The sequence below is a fragment of the Phoenix dactylifera genome, chromosome 4 (assembly GCF_051530095.1).
Source record: "Phoenix dactylifera cultivar Ajwa chromosome 4, Ajwa_hap1_PhDact_Kaust_v1.1, whole genome shotgun sequence".
NCBI classification, from domain to species: Eukaryota; Viridiplantae; Streptophyta; class Magnoliopsida; order Arecales; family Arecaceae; genus Phoenix; species Phoenix dactylifera.
The window spans coordinates 6707515-6715745 of record NC_143193.1 but is presented as its reverse complement, the minus strand read 5'-3'; positions in this window follow the sequence as shown (position 1 = coordinate 6715745).

Below are 8231 nucleotides of genomic sequence, written 5' to 3'. Positions count from 1 at the left end.
ATAAAACTTTATGTTTGTAGTGCATTGTCTCTCATCTTCTTCCCCGCACATTACTCACAGCACTAGGCTTTAATTAAATAACTTGCTATAGTTTTTAATTAATCATCCACAAAGTTTTAATTAGACAAATTATTTTAAAAACCCAATTCACCCCCCCCTCTTGGGTTGTCTATCTGGGCAACAAGTGGTATCAGAGCCAAAAACTCTTCCACTCAAGAGTTAAAAGATCAAAATGACAACCCCATTTGGATCTTCTCACATTGAGGGTCAGTCCACCCAAAGACCCCCTTTCTTCAATGGATCTGACTACTCATACTGGAAGGCTAGGATGAGAATATTCATCCAAGCCCAAGACTATGAGATGTGGTCCATTGTAGTAAATGGGCCATACATTCCATCCATTTACGTAGATGGTGTTAAGGTACCTAAACTAGAAATGGACTGGGATGAACATGACATGAGGAAGGCACAATTAAACTCTAAAGCAATGAATGTCTTCTATTGTGCCTTAGACCGTAATGAATTCAATAGGATTTCAACTTGTAATTCAGCAAAAGAAATTTGGGACAGACTTGAAGTGACCCATGAGGGCACGAATCAAGTCAAGGAATCCAAAATAAACATCTTGGTTCATAAATATGAACTATTTAAAATGGATTCAAATGAAACAATCACATCCATGTTCACTAGGTTTACTGATATTGTCAATGGTCTAAAAAGCCTTGGCAAGAACTATACTAACAGTGAGCTTGTCAGGAAAATCCTTCGGTGTCTACCGAGGTCGTGGGAAGCTAAAGTGACAGCAATCCAAGAAGCCAAGGACTTGAACAAGCTACCACTTGAGGAGCTTCTTGGATCCCTCATGACGCACGAGCTCACCATGAAACAACACAACGAGGAAGAGTCCTCCCATAAGAAAAAGGTAATAGCCCTTAAATCTACATCTTCTAACAAGGACTTGTCTTGCAGCAGCAGCAGTGAAGAAGAAGAAGATGAGGAAGATGGTGGTGAGGCTCTTCTTGTGCGCAAGTTCAAGAAATTCATCAACCACAAGAAGTCCTATCATCAAAGGAGAGGCCCCTCAAATTCCTACCGCAAAGACAAAGGTAAGAAAAGGGAATGAGGGGATTGGTTGTTACGAGTGCAAGAAGCCGGGTCACATAAGAGCGGAGTGCCCCTTACTGAAGAAGGGGAGTAAGTACAAGAAGAAAAAGGCACTTGTCACTACCCTATCGGACTCCGACTCATCATCCTCCTCATCAGATGATGAACAAGAAGAGAAGGCCAATTTCTGTTTCATGGCCAACGAAAACGAGGTAACTTCCGACACGCATCCTGATTTTTCTTTTGATGAACTTTATGATGCATTTAATGAATTAATGGTAGAATATAAGGCTATAAATCTTAAGAATAAAGAACTGAAAATAACTAATCAATCATACCTACATAAATACGATAAATTAGTTAAGGATAAGGATTTAATCACCAAAGAAAATATAGAACTTAAAACAAGCAACCAACTTTTAACTCAAAAGACCAACACCTTAACTAAAGAAAATGAAAAACTAACTAAGGAATTTTCAGAACTTAAAAAATATAAACAAACCTTAGATAAGGATCTTACTAAAGAACTTAATGATCTAAAAGCCGAAAATCAGACACTAACTAAAGAACTTAACAAATACAAACCCTTAGTTGAAAGATTTACCTATAATTCTGAAAAATTAAACATGATACTAAATAGTCAACGTGCAGTGTTTAATAAAGCCGGTTTAGGATATAAACCAAGGAATAAGCAAAAACTTCTTAGTAACTTCTTTGTTAAAGCTGGAGAAACAAAAACTAAGAAAATAACCTGCTTTTGTTGTGGTACAGTAGGCCATAAAGCAAATGTATGTAATTTTAGGAAAAGTAAAACTAAAAGAAAAATTAAAAGGGTATGGGTTCCAAAAGGAACCAACTTGACTAACCATGAAGGACCCAAGAAAACTTGGGTACCTAAGATGACATGATTTGCTTGTGTAGGAGTGTCTTGCAGCCAAGGTCAACAAAAATTGCTGGTATTTGGATAGTGGCTGCTCAAGGCACATGACGGGTGATAAAGACCAATTTTTCACCCTTGAAGCTAAGAAGGGAGGTGCTGTGATGTTTGGAGACAACAACCAAGGTCACATCATTGGTATTGGTAAAGTTCAAATCACCCCTTCTACTTTTATAGATAATGTTAGATATGTTGATGGTCTTAAGCATAACTTGTTAAGCATCAGTCAATTATGTGATAAAGGATATGATGTTATGTTTAAACCATCACTATGTATTATAACAAATCCTAATGATAATAGCTTAGTTTTTAAAGGGATTAGACGTGGAAATGTATATGTTGTAGACCTAGAAGATCTTGCAAAACATAACCAATGTCTAGTTGTAAATGAAACTAAAGATAATGATGCTAGTTGGTTATGGCACCGTAAGTTAGGTCATGCAAGCATGGACACAATAACTAAATTAGTTAAAAGAGCGTGATAGGTTTGCCAAAATTAAAATTTGAAAAGAACAAAATATGTGAAGCATGTCAATTTGGCAAACAATCTAGGAACTCTTTTAAATCCATAAAATGTGTCTCTACCTCTAGGCCTCTAGAATTATTACACATGGACCTATTTGGTCCAACTAGAACAACAAGCCTAGGTGGAAATAAATATGGTCTAGTCATAGTAGATGATTACTCTAGGTACACATGGGTCATGTTTCTAGCACATAAGGACCAAGCATTTTCAATGTTTAAAAAGTTCCATAAGGAAGTAATAAATGCTAGAGAGTCTTCAGTCATAGCCATTAGAAGTGACCATGGTACCGAATTCGAAAATCAATTATTTGATGAATTTTGTAGTAAAAAGGGGATAACCCATAATTTTTCTGCACCTAGGACACCACAACAAAATGGAGTTGTGGAAAGGAAGAATAGAACTCTAGAGGAAATGGCTAGAACGATGTTATGTGAAAGTAACCTCCCTAAGTACTTTTGGGGAGAAGCCATTAATACTTCTTGCCATATATTAAATAGAGTTTTATTAAGACCCATTATAAAGAAAACACCTTATGAACTGTGGAAAAACAGAAAACCAAAAGTTAACTATTTTCATGTTTTTGGATGTAGGTGTTTTGTACATAATAATGGAAAAGATAATCTAGGGAAATTTGATCCTAAATCTGATGAAGGAATATTCCTAGGTTATTCTACAACTAGTAGAGCCTATAGAATCTTTAATAAAAGAACCCTAGTTATAGAAGAATCTATACATGTTGTTTTTGATGACTCTAGTGACATCTCATCTAGTAAGAAGGTTAATTTTGATGATGATATTGAAATACTTGAAGAAAAGATAGATGAGATGGGATTACAAGATGATAATCAAAAGTTGATTGAAGGAGAATCGTCAAACCAAGAGCCTATAGTGGATCATGGGCTAGCTAAAGCTTGGAGGTATGCTCACGGGCATCCTAAGGAACTAATTCTAGATGATCCATCACAACCGGTTAGGACTAGAGCATCCCTTAGGAATTTGAATAATCATCTAGCTTTTGTTTCACACTTTGAGCCCAAACATATAGAAGAAGCCGAAAATGATGTAAATTGGATAAATGCAATGCAAGAAGAACTAAATCAATTTACTAGAAACAAGATTTGGGATCTAGTGGAGAGACCTTTTGAATATCCAATTATAGGTACTAAATGGATATATAAAAATAAGCTAGATGAAAATGGAATTGTTATAAGGAATAAGGCTAGACTAGTAGCAAAGGGTTATAATCAAGAAGAAGGCATAGATTTTGATGAAACCTTTGCTCCCGTAGCTAGACTTGAGGCAATTAGACTTCTATTAGCATATGCATGCTCTAAGGACTTCAAACTATATCAAATGGATGTAAAGAGTGCTTTTCTAAATGGGTTTATTAATGAGGAGGTGTATGTAGAACAACCTCCTGGTTTTGAAAATCATCAATACCCTAATCATGTGTATAAACTGAACAAAGCACTTTATGGACTAAAACAAGCACCTAGAGCATGGTATGAGAGACTTAGTAAATTCCTATTAGAACATGAATTCTCTAGGGGAAATGTAGATACAACATTATTTCTGAAAAAGAAAAATAAGGATATGTTATTAGTACAGATTTATGTTGATGATATCATTTTCGGTGCTACTAACAATCGCCTCTGCGAGGAATTTGCTGATTTGATGCAGAGTGAGTTTGAGATGAGCATGATGGGAGAGCTGAACTACTTCCTCGGGCTTCAAATCAAACAATCTGAAGGAGGCATCTTCATCAATCAAGCAAAATATATCAAGGAGATGCTCAAGAAGTTTGATATGGAGGGAAACAAGTCAATCAGCACCCCCATGAGCTCATCATGTAAGTTAGACCAAGATGAGTCAGGTAAATCTGTAAATCAAAAACTTTATAGAGGTACGATAGGTTCTTTACTGTATCTTACTGCAAGTAGGCCTGATATTATGTTTAGTGTGTGCATGTGTGCTAGATATCAGGCTAATCTTAAAGAATCACACCTAGCTGCAGTTAAGAGAATCTTTAAATACTTAATTGGAACTAAGAACATAGGGCTGTGGTACTCTAAAGAATCTAGCCTAAACTTAATAGGGTACACAGATTCAGACTTTGCTGGATGTAAGCTTGATAGAAAAAGTACCAGCGGGTCCTGTCAATTTCTAGGAGAAAACCTAATCTCATGGTTTAGCAAGAAACAAAACTCGGTTGCATTATCCACTGCAGAAGCTGAATATGTTGCAACCGGGAGTTGTTGTGCTCAAATCTTATGGATTAAACAACAATTAGAAGATTATGGCATTAAACAAGATAAAATCCCCATTAATTGTGATAACACAAGTGCCATAAATCTCACTAAAAATCCAATTCAACACTCAAGAACTAAACACATTGAGATAAGACATCACTTCATAAGAGATCATGTATTGAATGGTGATGTGTCACTCCAATTTGTGTGTACTGATAATCAATTAGCAGACATTTTTACAAAACCCCTAAGTGAAGAGAGGTTTAGTGTGCTTAGAAGGGGATTAGGAGTGATTGATCCATCCTAGTGGGGTTTTTCACTAGATTAATTGATTTTGATGATTAGAATGAGGTTAAAATAGAGTTTCTATGCAGTGATCATCAAATCAGTCCTTAATTAGGTGATTTTCCCTCATTTGGCACGATTATGGCATGGTTTTTAGGTGCGTGCCAAGGTTAGAGACGACTCGAGTAAGTTTCAGAGCCGGCTCCTAAGGGGGAGTCGACTCGCGCATTTGCGGGAGTCGACTCGCAAAGTTGGCAGCTGAGGGGGAGTCGACTCGCACACTGTCGGGAGTCGACTCGCGCATATTCTGGAGTCGACTCGAGGTCGAGTCGACTCGCGACTCAGGGGAGTCGACTCGCAGTCGGGATCTGACTTTTTAACCCTAGGTTTGTCGTTTCGCAAACACTTTTCCTCAAGCCGCCACTGTTCACAAAGCCCTAGAGCCGACTCCTAGGTCATCCCCAATCGTCTCCAAGCCCTTTTCCCGTCGATTTTTCGCCGGACATTGAGTTTCCGTCCGTTCCTAAGTCATTTTCGGTCCGTCCCGAGCTTCCTCTGTCGGTCCTTCACCGTCATCTAGGTATTTTTCTTCCCGTTTAGGTCAAGATGCCTCGTAAGACCGTCGTTAGGAAGAGGTCCCGTCCCGAGGCCGGTCCCGAGCGGCGCTCCAAGGCGCGACACGATCCCGCGAGGCAACCACCTCCGGATCGTTCCCCACCTAGGGTGGTTCTCGTTAGGCCGTTGGCCGGGAAGGCCGTCACCTCCGGAAGGTTTGTCGATTTCGACTATCTCTCCCGGGAGGGGTTCACCATAGGCGATAGGCTTAGAGCCCAGGGCCTAGAGTACTTCCTCACCTTGGACCTTCCCACCTATCCTGGCCTAGTTCAAGAGTTTTACAGTACCGTCCATCGGGGAGATGGAGGTATCGAGGGCACGGTAGTAGGTGTCCCGTTGCGTGTCACAGAGGACCTCATTGCCCATATCCTTCACCTTCCATTAGTAGGGGTGGCTCCCGCACACCCTGAGGATAGAGTTGCGGCCCTTATGGTCGTCTTAGGGCATCCACCTCAGTCCTCCCTAGATGAGGTATCTGCTAGCTCACTTCCTATTGAAGTGAGAATCCTTTTGAGCATTCTGTCCAGGTCCATCTTCCCTAAGACAGGGAGATTTGATTTTGTGAATGAGAGGGACTTAGCTATCATGTCTTATATCCTTCAGGACACCCCGATCAACTTCCCAAAGCTCATTTATAGGTATATGTGTGAGCCCCTAGATAGACCTAGGCTCTCACTCCCATACGGGATGTTATTCACTCTTCTTTTTAGGCAGTACGAGATTCCCATTCCTGAGAGGGAACCCTCTCGTGCCTTGCGATGGACTGATCGCTTATGTACGGGGACTATGCACAGGATGGGGTTTCGGAAGAGAGAAGGGATCTGGGTTAGGAAGTCCACTCTCACTGCTCAGACCACCAGACCATCACCCAGTCCTGAGCCAGATTCAGACTACCCAGACCTTCCAGACCATCCAGACCTCCCATCCACTCCTCCTGCTCCTACCATCTCTGCCGGACCTTCCTCCTCAGTTCCACCATCTATAGAGGTCCGTATTGATACAGAGCAGCTCCGGGAGCTGCGGCAGGAGATCGTCCGAGATCTGAGGGATGAGCTGCTTCGGGAGCTCCGAGGTGCGGTGCCTGCCCCCACTCCTGCACCCGTATCTTCTCAGTTGGTCCCTTCCTTGACAGCCGTGACTGACATGACGGCTCATGTACGGGAAGAGATCTACAATGTCCGGAGTTTGGTCCAGGCCCAGTTCCACAGCATGAGTGAGGTCACGAGCTCCACTCGACAGATACGAGAGGAGATAGGTCGTGACATGCACACCACCACCGAGGGGGCCGAGCGCTTGGCGAATGTACTCATCGACAAGCTGGACGCACTTCAGACATCGGTGACTGGGCTTCAGGCGTCGGTGACAGAGCTCTCCACTACACATAGCAGAGCCACCACGTCTATTATCACGCAGCTCGGACATGTGACAGATGCAGTCACCCTCCTCATGGAGCAGAGCCGATTGAGAGGAGGAGCACCATCCTCGAGAGGAGGTGCCACATCCTCCAGAGGAGGAGATGCATCCTCGAGAGGGGGAGCTTCATCCTCGAGGAGGACATAGATGTGTTTGAGTTGTGTTTTGTCTTGCTTTGCTTTACTTATTGTATTCTCACATGTATTCACATTCATATCAATACAATGAGTAGACATTTTATCTTCAATTATGTGCTTTGCTTTATGATTGATTGTGTGTGATTACCTCCTTTTTGGTATGATGACAAAAAGGGGGAGAAATATGTATAAAATGTGTAAAAGGGGAGAAATATGAAAAAATATGTAAAAGAAATCAATGGAAATAAATAAAAAGATAAACTCTTAAAAACACACTCAAATTTGTTCTAAGTGGATTCGGTACCTCGAGGCTCATTATCTTTCTTTTGGGGCTCCTAATGGAGTAATCTCCAGAATCTATTCAAGGGATATTCGGAGATTAGCTGAATCCTACTCAAGAACAAATTGACAGATTTTCCCTCTAAAAAGATAAAATTCAGTTCAAAAACTTCAAAGCATTAAAAGAAAATTCAGAGAATCAAAACATAGTTGAATGCATATGTTGAGGGAGAGAATCTGAATCTTAATCAAGCTAAATCATTAATGACATATAAGCCAAACAATTGATTGCATAATATGAAGGCTTATATAATTCCAAATGAAAGGGGGAGCTTTAACTCCGAAATTTAATGTTTCACTCCTTTCAAACTTGGATAAATTAAATTATCAGACATTTGAATTCATTTATGGATTTTACTTCATTGTTTTATGAGCAATTCATTTTACATATACTCAAAGTTTTATCATCATCAAAAAGGGGAAGATTGTGGAGTGATTGATTAAAACCCCATTTGATTTTGATGAGCTCAAAGCATTTGAGTATATCTTGTGATTACTAATGAATTCAATTGAGTGTTTCAGTGAAAATCCTGTCCAAGTGTCTCTAGATTTGGTTCATAGTATTTTGGATAAGGTAAGAAGTCTGCTGAACCAAAGTCTGAGACTCGAGTCGACTCCCGAGTATC